We start from the raw sequence: 12,901 nt of genomic DNA on the forward strand, positions 1-12,901 counted from the left end.
CAAATACAGATTTCAGGTCGATTTTTGGTCGATTTCTGACTTCAGTTTTTGGCCCCGATTTTGTCACGACAGGGCTGGGGTGGTTCTCAAATACAGATTTCAGGTCGATTTTTGGTCTATTTCTGACTTCAGTTTTTGACCCTGTTTTTTTTTGACGACAGGGGGGGTGGTTTGTCAAATTCAGATTTCTGGTCGATTTCTGACTTCAGTTTTTGACCCTGTTTTTTTTTGACGACAGGGGGGATGGTTTCTAAAATTCAGATTTCAGGTCAATTTCTGACTTCAGTTGTTGACCCCGATTTTGTCCCGACAGGGCTGGGGTGGTTCTCAAATACAGATTTCAGGTCGATTTTTGGTCAATTTCTGGCTTCAGTTTTGGACCCTGTTTTTTTTTGACGACAGGGGGGGTGGTTTGTCAAATTCAGATTTCCGGTCGATTTCTGACTTCAGTTTTTGGCCCCGATTTTGTCACGACAGGGCTGGGGTGGTTCTCAAATACAGATTTCAGGTCAATTTTTGGTCTATTTCTGACTTCAGTTTTTCACCCTGTTTTTTTTTGACGACAGGGGGGATGGTTTCTCAAATACAGATTTCAGGTCGATTTTTGGTCTATTTCTGACTTAACTTTTTGACCCTGTTTTTTTTTGACGACAGGGGGGATGGTTTCTAAAATTCAGATTTCCGGTCGATTTCTGACTTCAGTTTTTGACCCTGATTTTGTCACGACAGGGCTGGGGTGGTTCTCAAATACAGATTTCAGGTCGATTTTTGGTCTATTTCTGACTTCACTTTTTGACCCTGTTTTTTTTTGACGACAGGGGGGATGGTTTCTAAAATTCAGATTTCCGGTCGATTTCTGACTTCAGTTTTTGACCCTGATTTTGTCACGACAGGGCTGGGGTGGTTCTCAAATACAGATTTCAGGTCGATTTTTGGTCTATTTCTGACTTCAGTTTTTCACCCTGTTTTTTTTTGACGACAGGGGGGATGGTTTCTAAAATTCAGATTTCAGGTCGATTTCTGACTTCAGTTTTTGACCCCGATTTTGTCACGACAGGGCTGGGGTGGTTCTCAAATACAGATTTCAGGTCGATTTTTGGTCTATTTCTGACTTCAGTTTTTGACCCTGTTTTTTTTTGACGACAGGGGGGGTGGTTTGTCAAATTCAGATTTCTGGTCGATTTCTGACTTCAGTTTTTGACCCCGATTTTGTCACGACAGGGCTGGGGTGGTTCTCAAATACACATTTCATGTCGATTTTTGGTCTATTTCTGACTTCAGTTTTTGACCCTGTTTTTTTTTGACGACAGGGGGCGTGGTTTGTCTAATTCAGATTTCCGGTCGATTTCTGACTTCAGTTTTTGGCCCCGATTTTGTCACGACAGGGCTGGGGTGGTTCTCAAATACAGATTTCAGGTCGATTTTTGGTCGATTTCTGACTTCAGTTTTGGACCCTGTTTTTTTTTGACGACAGGGGGGATGGTTTGTCAAATTCAGATTTCCGGTCGATTTCTGACTTCAGTTTTTGACCCCGATTTTGTCACGACAGGGCTGGGGTGGTTCTCAAATACAGATTTGAGGTCGATTTTTGGTCTATTTCTGACTTCAGTTTTTGACCCTGTTTTTTTTTGACGACAGGGGGGGTGGTTTGTCAAATTCAGATTTCTGGTCGATTTCTGACTTCAGTTTTTGACCCCGATTTTGTCACGACAGGGCTGGGGTGGTTCTCAAATACAGATTTCAGGTCGATTTTTGGTCTATTTCGGACTTCAGTTTTTGACCCTGTTTTTTTTTGACGACAGGGGGGATGGTTTCTAAAATTCAGATTTCAGGTCAATTTCTGACTTCAGTTGTTGACCCCGATTTTGTCCCGACAGGGCTGGGGTGGTTCTCAAATACAGATTTCAGGTCGATTTTTGGTCAATTTCTGACTTCAGTTTTGGACCCTGTTTTTTTTTGACGACAGGGGGGGTGGTTTGTCAAATTCAGATTTCCGGTCGATTTCTGACTTCAGTTTTTGACCCCGATTTTGTCACGACAGGGCTGGGGTGGTTCTCAAATACAGATTTCAGGTCGATTTTTGGTCTATTTCTGACTTCACTTTTTGACCCTGTTTTTTTTTGACGACAGGGGGGATGGTTTCTAAAATTCAGATTTCCGGTCGATTTCTGACTTCAGTTTTTGACCCTGATTTTGTCACGACAGGGCTGGGGTGGTTCTCAAATACAGATTTCAGGTCGATTTTTGGTCTATTTCTGACTTCAGTTTTTCACCCTGTTTTTTTTTGACGACAGGGGGGATGGTTTCTAAAATTCAGATTTCAGGTCGATTTCTGACTTCAGTTTTTGACCCCGATTTTGTCACGACAGGGCTGGGGTGGTTCTCAAATACAGATTTCAGGTCGATTTTTGGTCTATTTCTGACTTCAGTTTTTGACCCTGTTTTTTTTTGACGACAGGGGGGGTGGTTTGTCAAATTCAGATTTCTGGTCGATTTCTGACTTCAGTTTTTGACCCCGATTTTGTCACGACAGGGCTGGGGTGGTTCTCAAATACACATTTCATGTCGATTTTTGGTCTATTTCTGACTTCAGTTTTTGACCCTGTTTTTTTTTGACGACAGGGGGCGTGGTTTGTCTAATTCAGATTTCCGGTCGATTTCTGACTTCAGTTTTTGGCCCCGATTTTGTCACGACAGGGCTGGGGTGGTTCTCAAATACAGATTTCAGGTCGATTTTTGGTCTATTTCTGACTTCAGTTTTTGACCCTGTTTTTTTTTGACGACAGGGGGGATGGTTTCTAAAATTCAGATTTCAGGTCAATTTCTGACTTCAGTTTTTGACCCCGATTTTGTCCCGACAGGGCTGGGGTGGTTCTCAAATACAGATTTCAGGTCGATTTTTGGTCAATTTCTGACTTCAGTTTTGGACCCTGTTTTTTTTTGACGACAGGGGGGATGGTTTGTCAAATTCAGATTTCCGGTCGATTTCTGACTTCAGTTTTTGACCCCGATTTTGTCACGACAGGGCTGGGGTGGTTCTCAAATACAGATTTCAGGTCGATTTTTGGTCTATTTCTGACTTCAGTTTTTGACCCTAGATTTTTTTGACGACAGGGGGGATGGTTTGTCAAATTCAGATTTCCGGTCGATTTCTGACTTCAGTTTTTGACCCCGATTTTGTCACGACAGGGCTGGGGTGGTTCTCAAATACAGATTTCATGTCGATTTTTGGTCTATTTCTGACTTCAGTTTTTGACCCTAGTTTTTTTTGACGACAGGGGGGATGGTTTGTCAAATTCAGATTTCCGGTCGATTTCTGACTTCAGTTTTTGACCCCGATTTTGTCACGACAGGGCTGGGGTGGTTCTCAAATACAGATTTCAGGTCGATTTTTGGTCTATTTCTGACTTCAGTTTTTGACCCTGTTTTTTTTTGACGACGGGGGGGTGGTTTGTCAAATTCAGATTTCCGGTCGATTTCTGACTTCAGTTTTTGACTCCGATTTTGTCACGACAGGGCTGAGGTGGTTCTGAAATACAGATTTCAGGTCGATTTTTGGTCTATTTCTGACTTCAGTTTTGGACCCTGTTCTTTTTTGACGACAGGGGGGATGGTTTCTAAAATTCAGATTTCAGGTCAATTTCTGACTTCAGTTTTTGACCCCGATTTTGTCACGACAGGGCTGGGGTGGTTCTCAAATACAGATTTCAGGTCGATTTTTGGTCGATTTCTGACTTCAGTTTTTGGCCCCGATTTTGTCATGACAGGGCTGGGGTGGTTCTCAAATACAGATTTCAGGTCGATTTTTGGTCTATTTCTGACTTCAGTTTTGGACCCTGTTTTTTTTTGACGACAGGGGGGGTGGTTTGTCAAATTCAGATTTCTGGTCGATTTCTGACTTCAGTTTTTGACCCCGATTTTGTCACGACAGGGCTGGGGTGGTTCTGAAATACAGATTTCAGGTCGATTTTTGGTCGATTTCTGACTTCAGTTTTTGGCCCCGATTTTGTCATGACAGGGCTGGGGTGGTTCTCAAATACAGATTTCAGGTCGATTTTTGGTCTATTTCTGACTTCAGTTTTGGACCCTGTTTTTTTTTGACGACAGGGGGGGTGGTTTGTCAAATTCAGATTTCTGGTCGATTTCTGACTTCAGTTTTTGACCCCGATTTTGTCACGACAGGGCTGGGGTGGTTCTGAAATACAGATTTCAGGTCGATTTTTGGTCTATTTCTGACTTCAGTTTTTGACCCTGTTTTTTTTTGACGACAGGGGGGATGGTTTCTAAAATTCAGATTTCAGGTCAATTTCTGACTTCAGTTGTTGACCCCGATTTTGTCCCGACAGGGCTGGGGTGGTTCTCAAATACAGATTTCAGGTCGATTTTTGGTCAATTTCTGGCTTCAGTTTTGGACCCTGTTTTTTTTTGACGACAGGGGGGGTGGTTTGTCAAATTCAGATTTCCGGTCGATTTCTGACTTCAGTTTTTGGCCCCGATTTTGTCACGACAGGGCTGGGGTGGTTCTCAAATACAGATTTCAGGTCAATTTTTGGTCTATTTCTGACTTCAGTTTTTCACCCTGTTTTTTTTTGACGACAGGGGGGATGGTTTCTCAAATACAGATTTCAGGTCGATTTTTGGTCTATTTCTGACTTAACTTTTTGACCCTGTTTTTTTTTGACGACAGGGGGGATGGTTTCTAAAATTCAGATTTCCGGTCGATTTCTGACTTCAGTTTTTGACCCTGATTTTGTCACGACAGGGCTGGGGTGGTTCTCAAATACAGATTTCAGGTCGATTTTTGGTCGATTTCTGACTTCAGTTTTTGGCCCCGATTTTGTCACGACAGGGCTGGGGTGGTTCTCAAATACAGATTTCAGGTCGATTTTTGGTCTATTTCTGACTTCAGTTTTTGACCCTGTTTTTTTTTGACGACAGGGGGGGTGGTTTGTCAAATTCAGATTTCTGGTCGATTTCTGACTTCAGTTTTTGACCCTGTTTTTTTTTGACGACAGGGGGGATGGTTTCTAAAATTCAGATTTCAGGTCAATTTCTGACTTCAGTTGTTGACCCCGATTTTGTCCCGACAGGGCTGGGGTGGTTCTCAAATACAGATTTCAGGTCGATTTTTGGTCAATTTCTGGCTTCAGTTTTGGACCCTGTTTTTTTTTGACGACAGGGGGGGTGGTTTGTCAAATTCAGATTTCCGGTCGATTTCTGACTTCAGTTTTTGGCCCCGATTTTGTCACGACAGGGCTGGGGTGGTTCTCAAATACAGATTTCAGGTCAATTTTTGGTCTATTTCTGACTTCAGTTTTTCACCCTGTTTTTTTTTGACGACAGGGGGGATGGTTTCTCAAATACAGATTTCAGGTCGATTTTTGGTCTATTTCTGACTTAACTTTTTGACCCTGTTTTTTTTTGACGACAGGGGGGATGGTTTCTAAAATTCAGATTTCCGGTCGATTTCTGACTTCAGTTTTTGACCCTGATTTTGTCACGACAGGGCTGGGGTGGTTCTCAAATACAGATTTCAGGTCGATTTTTGGTCGATTTCTGACTTCAGTTTTTGGCCCCGATTTTGTCACGACAGGGCTGGGGTGGTTCTCAAATACAGATTTCAGGTCGATTTTTGGTCTATTTCTGACTTCAGTTTTTGACCCTGTTTTTTTTTGACGACAGGGGGGGTGGTTTGTCAAATTCAGATTTCTGGTCGATTTCTGACTTCAGTTTTTGACCCCGATTTTGTCACGACAGGGCTGGGGTGGTTCTGAAATACAGATTTCAGGTCGATTTTTGGTCGATTTCTGACTTCAGTTTTTGGCCCCGATTTTGTCATGACAGGGCTGGGGTGGTTCTCAAATACAGATTTCAGGTCGATTTTTGGTCTTTTTCTGACTTCAGTTTTGGACCCTGTTTTTTTTTGACGACAGGGGGGGTGGTTTGTCAAATTCAGATTTCTGGTCGATTTCTGACTTCAGTTTTTGACCCCGATTTTGTCACGACAGGGCTGGGGTGGTTCTGAAATACAGATTTCAGGTCGATTTTTGGTCTATTTCTGACTTCAGTTTTTGACCCTGTTTTTTTTTGACGACAGGGGGGATGGTTTCTAAAATTCAGATTTCAGGTCAATTTCTGACTTCAGTTGTTGACCCCGATTTTGTCCCGACAGGGCTGGGGTGGTTCTCAAATACAGATTTCAGGTCGATTTTTGGTCAATTTCTGGCTTCAGTTTTGGACCCTGTTTTTTTTTGACGACAGGGGGGGTGGTTTGTCAAATTCAGATTTCCGGTCGATTTCTGACTTCAGTTTTTGGCCCCGATTTTGTCACGACAGGGCTGGGGTGGTTCTCAAATACAGATTTCAGGTCAATTTTTGGTCTATTTCTGACTTCAGTTTTTCACCCTGTTTTTTTTTGACGACAGGGGGGATGGTTTCTCAAATACAGATTTCAGGTCGATTTTTGGTCTATTTCTGACTTAACTTTTTGACCCTGTTTTTTTTTGACGACAGGGGGGATGGTTTCTAAAATTCAGATTTCCGGTCGATTTCTGACTTCAGTTTTTGACCCTGATTTTGTCACGACAGGGCTGGGGTGGTTCTCAAATACAGATTTCAGGTCGATTTTTGGTCGATTTCTGACTTCAGTTTTTGGCCCCGATTTTGTCACGACAGGGCTGGGGTGGTTCTCAAATACAGATTTCAGGTCGATTTTTGGTCTATTTCTGACTTCAGTTTTTGACCCTGTTTTTTTTTGACGACAGGGGGGGTGGTTTGTCAAATTCAGATTTCTGGTCGATTTCTGACTTCAGTTTTTGACCCTGTTTTTTTTTGACGACAGGGGGGATGGTTTCTAAAATTCAGATTTCAGGTCAATTTCTGACTTCAGTTGTTGACCCCGATTTTGTCCCGACAGGGCTGGGGTGGTTCTCAAATACAGATTTCAGGTCGATTTTTGGTCAATTTCTGGCTTCAGTTTTGGACCCTGTTTTTTTTTGACGACAGGGGGGGTGGTTTGTCAAATTCAGATTTCCGGTCGATTTCTGACTTCAGTTTTTGGCCCCGATTTTGTCACGACAGGGCTGGGGTGGTTCTCAAATACAGATTTCAGGTCAATTTTTGGTCTATTTCTGACTTCAGTTTTTCACCCTGTTTTTTTTTGACGACAGGGGGGATGGTTTCTCAAATACAGATTTCAGGTCGATTTTTGGTCTATTTCTGACTTAACTTTTTGACCCTGTTTTTTTTTGACGACAGGGGGGATGGTTTCTAAAATTCAGATTTCCGGTCGATTTCTGACTTCAGTTTTTGACCCTGATTTTGTCACGACAGGGCTGGGGTGGTTCTCAAATACAGATTTCAGGTCGATTTTTGGTCGATTTCTGACTTCAGTTTTTGGCCCCGATTTTGTCACGACAGGGCTGGGGTGGTTCTCAAATACAGATTTCAGGTCGATTTTTGGTCTATTTCTGACTTCAGTTTTTGACCCTGTTTTTTTTTGACGACAGGGGGGGTGGTTTGTCAAATTCAGATTTCTGGTCGATTTCTGACTTCAGTTTTTGACCCCGATTTTGTCACGACAGGGCTGGGGTGGTTCTCAAATACACATTTCATGTCGATTTTTGGTCTATTTCTGACTTCAGTTTTTGACCCTGTTTTTTTTTGACGACAGGGGGGGTGGTTTGTCAAATTCAGATTTCCGGTCGATTTCTGACTTCAGTTTTTGACCCCGATTTTGTCACGACAGGGCTGAGGTGGTTCTGAAATACAGATTTCAGGTCGAATTTTGGTCTATTTCTGACTTCAGTTTTGGACCCTGTTTTTTTTTGACGACAGGGGGGATGGTTTCTAAAATTCAGATTTCAGGTCAATTTCTGACTTCAGTTTTTGACCCCGATTTTGTCACGACAGGGCTGAGGTGGTTCTCAAATACAGATTTCAGGTCGATTTTTGGTCGATTTCTGACTTCAGTTTTTGGCCCCGATTTTGTCACGACAGGGGGGGTGGTTTGTCAAATACAGATTTCAGGTCGATTTTTGGTCTATTTCTGACTTCAGTTTTGGACCCTGATTTTTTTTGACGACAGGGGGGATGGTTTGTCAAATTCAGATTTCTGGTCGATTTCTGACTTCAGTTTTTGGCCCCGATTTTGTCACGACAGGGCTGGGGTGGTTCTCAAATACAGATTTCAGGTCGATTTTTGGTCGATTTCTGACTTCAGTTTTTGGCCCCGATTTTGTCACGACAGGGCTGGGGTGGTTCTCAAATACAGATTTCAGGTCGATTTTTGGTCTATTTCTGACTTCAGTTTTTGACCCTGTTTTTTTTTGACGACAGGGGGGATGGTTTCTAAAATTCAGATTTCCGGTCGATTTCTGACTTCAGTTTTTGACCCCGATTTTGTCACGACAGGGCTGGGGTGGTTCTCAAATACAGATTTCAGGTCGATTTTTGGTCTATTTCTGACTTCAGTTTTTGACCCTGTTTTTTTTGACGACAGGGGGGGTGGTTTGTCAAATTCAGATTTCTGGTCGATTTCTGACTTCAGTTTTTGACCCCGATTTTGTTACGACAGGGCTGGGGTGGTTCTCAAATACAGATTTCAGGTCGATTTTTGGTCTATTTCTGACCTCAGTTTTTGACCCTATTTTTTTTTGACGACAGGGGGGATGGTTTCCAAAATTCAGATTTCCGGTCGATTTCTGACTTCAGTTTTTGACCCCGATTTTGTCACGACAGGGCTGGGGTGGTTCTCAAATACAGATTTCAGGTCGATTTTTGGTCTATTTCTGACTTCAGTTTTTGACCCTGTTTTTTTTTGACGACAGGGGGGGTGGTTTGTCAAATTCAGATTTCTGGTCGATTTCTGACTTCAGTTTTTGACCCCGATTTTGTCACGACAGGGCTGGGGTGGTTCTCAAATACACATTTCATGTCGATTTTTGGTCTATTTCTGACTTCAGTTTTTGACCCTGTTTTTTTTTGACGACAGGGGGGGTGGTTTGTCTAATTCAGATTTCCGGTCGATTTCTGACTTCAGTTTTTGGCCCCGATTTTGTCACGACAGGGCTGGGGTGGTTCTCAAATACAGATTTCAGGTCGATTTTTGGTCTATTTCTGACTTCAGTTTTGGACCCTGTTTTTTTTTGACGACAGGGGGGATGGTTTCTAAAATTCAGATTTCAGGTCAATTTCTGACTTCAGTTTTTGACCCCGATTTTGTCACGACAGGGCTGAGGTGGTTCTCAAATACAGATTTCAGGTCGATTTTTGGTCGATTTCTGACTTCAGTTTTTGGCCCCGATTTTGTCACGACAGGGGGGGTGGTTTGTCAAATACAGATTTCAGGTCGATTTTTGGTCTATTTCTGACTTCAGTTTTGGACCCTGATTTTTTTTGACGACAGGGGGGATGGTTTGTCAAATTCAGATTTCTGGTCGATTTCTGACTTCAGTTTTTGGCCCCGATTTTGTCACGACAGGGCTGGGGTGGTTCTCAAATACAGATTTCAGGTCGATTTTTGGTCGATTTCTGACTTCAGTTTTTTGGCCCCGATTTTGTCACGACAGGGCTGGGGTGGTTCTCAAATACAGATTTCAGGTCGATTTTTGGTCTATTTCTGACTTCAGTTTTTGACCCTGTTTTTTTTTGACGACAGGGGGGGTGGTTTGTCAAATTCAGATTTCTGGTCGATTTCTGACTTCAGTTTTTGACCCCGATTTTGTCACGACAGGGCTGGGGTGGTTCTCAAATACACATTTCATGTCGATTTTTGGTCTATTTCTGACTTCAGTTTTTGACCCTGTTTTTTTTTGACGACAGGGGGGGTGGTTTGTCAAATTCAGATTTCCGGTCGATTTCTGACTTCAGTTTTTGACCCCGATTTTGTCACGACAGGGCTGAGGTGGTTCTGAAATACAGATTTCAGGTCGATTTTTGGTCTATTTCTGACTTCAGTTTTGGACCCTGTTTTTTTTTGACGACAGGGGGGATGGTTTCTAAAATTCAGATTTCAGGTCAATTTCTGACTTCAGTTTTTGACCCCGATTTTGTCACGACAGGGCTGAGGTGGTTCTCAAATACAGATTTCAGGTCGATTTTTGGTCGATTTCTGACTTCAGTTTTTGGCCCCGATTTTGTCACGACAGGGGGGGTGGTTTGTCAAATACAGATTTCAGGTCGATTTTTGGTCTATTTCTGACTTCAGTTTTGGACCCTGATTTTTTTTTGACGACAGGGGGGATGGTTTGTCAAATTCAGATTTCTGGTCGATTTCTGACTTCAGTTTTTGGCCCCGATTTTGTCACGACAGGGCTGGGGTGGTTCTCAAATACAGATTTCAGGTCGATTTTTGGTCGATTTCTGACTTCAGTTTTTGGCCCCGATTTTGTCACGACAGGGCTGGGGTGGTTCTCAAATACAGATTTCAGGTCGATTTTTGGTCTATTTCTGACTTCAGTTTTTGACCCTGTTTTTTTTTGACGACAGGGGGGGTGGTTTGTCAAATTCAGATTTCCGGTCGATTTCTGACTTCAGTTTTTGGCCCCGATTTTGTCACGACAGGGCTGGGGTGGTTCTCAAATACAGATTTCAGGTCGATTTTTGGTCTATTTCTGACTTCAGTTTTGGACCCTGTTTTTTTTTGACGACAGGGGGGGTGGTTTGTCAAATTCAGATTTCCGGTCGATTTCTGACTTCAGTTTTTGGCCCCGATTTTGTCACGACAGGGCTGGGGTGGTTCTCAAATACAGATTTCATGTCGATTTTTGGTCTATTTCTGACTTCAGTTTTTGACCCTGTTTTTTTTTGACGACAGGGGGGATGGTTTCTAAAATTCAGATTTCAGGTCGATTTCTGACTTCAGTTTTTGACCCCGATTTTGTCACGACAGGGCTGGGGTGGTTCTCAAATACAGATTTCAGGTCGATTTTTGGTCTATTTCTGACTTCAGTTTTTGACCCTGTTTTTTTTTGACGACAGGGGGGGTGGTTTGTCAAATTCAGATTTCCGGTCGTTTTCTGACTTCAGTTTTTGACCCCAATTTTGTCACGACAGGGCTGGGGTGGTTCTCAAATACAGATTTCATGTCGATTTTTGGTCTATTTCTGACTTCAGTTTTTGACCCTAGTTTTTTTTGACGACAGGGGGGATGGTTTCTATAATTCAGATTTCAGGTCAATTTCTGACTTCAGTTTTTGACCCCGATTTTGTCACGACAGGGCTGGGGTGGTTCTCAAATACAGATTTCAGGTCGATTTTTGGTCTATTTCTGACTTCAGTTTTTGACCCATGTTTTTTTTCGACGACAGGGGGGGTGGTTTGTCAAATTCAGATTTCCGGTCGATTTCTGACTTCTGTTTTTGACCCCAATTTTGTCACGACAGGGCTGGGGTGGTTCTCAAATACAGATTTCAGGTCGATTTTTGGTCTATTTCTGACTTCAGTTTTGGACCCTGTTTTTTTTTGACGACAGGGGGGGTGGTTTGTCAAATTCAGATTTCCGGTCGATTTCTGACTTCAGTTTTTGGCCCCGATTTTGTCACGACAGGGCTGGGGTGGTTCTCAAATACAGATTTCATGTCGATTTTTGGTCTATTTCTGACTTCAGTTTTTGACCCTAGTTTTTTTTGACGACAGGGGGGATGGTTTCTATAATTCAGATTTCAGGTCAATTTCTGACTTCAGTTTTTGACCCCGATTTTGTCACGACAGGGCTGGGGTGGTTCTCAAATACAGATTTCAGGTCGATTTTTGGTCTATTTCTGACTTCAGTTTTTGACCCATGTTTTTTTTCGACGACAGGGGGGGTGGTTTGTCAAATTCAGATTTCCGGTCGATTTCTGACTTCAGTTTTTGACCCCAATTTTGTCACGACAGGGCTGGGGTGGTTCTCAAATACAGATTTCATGTCGATTTTTGGTCTATTTCTGACTTCAGTTTTTCACCCTGTTTTTTTTTGACGACAGGGGGGATGGTTTCTAATATTCAGATTCCTGGTCGATTTCTGACTTCAGTTTTTGACCCCGATTTTGTCACGACAGGGCTGGGGTGGTTCTCAAATACAGATTTCATGTCGATTTTTGGTCTATTTCTGACTTCAGTTTTTGACCCTAGTTTTTTTTGACGACAGGGGGGATGGTTTCTAAAATTCAGATTTCAGGTCAATTTCTGACTTCAATTTTTGACCCCGATTTTGTCACGACAGGGCTGGGGTGGTTCTCAAATACAGATTTCAGGTCGATTTTTGGTCTATTTCTGACTTCAGTTTTTGACCCTGTTTTTTTTTGACGACAGGGGGGGTGGTTTGTCAAATTCAGATTTCCGGTCGATTTCTGACTTCAGTTTTTGACCCCGATTTTGTCACGACAGGGCTGGGGTGGTTCTCAAATACAGATTTCAGGTCGATTTTTGGTCTATTTCTGACTTCAGTTTTTGACCCTGTTTTTTTTTGACGACAGGGGGGATGGTTTGTCAAATTCAGATTTCCGGTCGATTTCCGACTTCAGTTTTTGACCCCAATTTTGTCACGACAGGGCTGGGGTGGTTCTCAAATACAGATTTCAGGTCGATTTTTGGTCTATTTCTGACTTCAGTTTTTGACCCTGTTTTTTTTTGACGACAGGGGGGGTGGTTTGTCAAATTCAGATTTCCGGTCGATTTCTGACTTCAGTTTTTGACCCCGATTTTGTCACGACAGGGCTGGGGTGGTTCTCAAATACAGATTTCAGGTCGATTTTTGGTCTATTTCTGACTTCAGTTTTTGACCCTGTTTTTTTTTGACGACAGGGGGGGTGGTTTGTCAAATTCAGATTTCCGGTCGATTTCTGACTTCAGTTTTTGGCCCCGATTTTGTCACGACAGGGCTGGGGTGGTTCTCAAATACAGATTTCATGTCGATTTT

Source organism: Semicossyphus pulcher, unplaced genomic scaffold, assembly GCF_022749685.1.
Source record: "Semicossyphus pulcher isolate SPU_LCO1_2020_fin unplaced genomic scaffold, fSemPul1.0.p SCAF_4, whole genome shotgun sequence".
NCBI classification, from domain to species: Eukaryota; Metazoa; Chordata; class Actinopteri; order Labriformes; family Labridae; genus Semicossyphus; species Semicossyphus pulcher.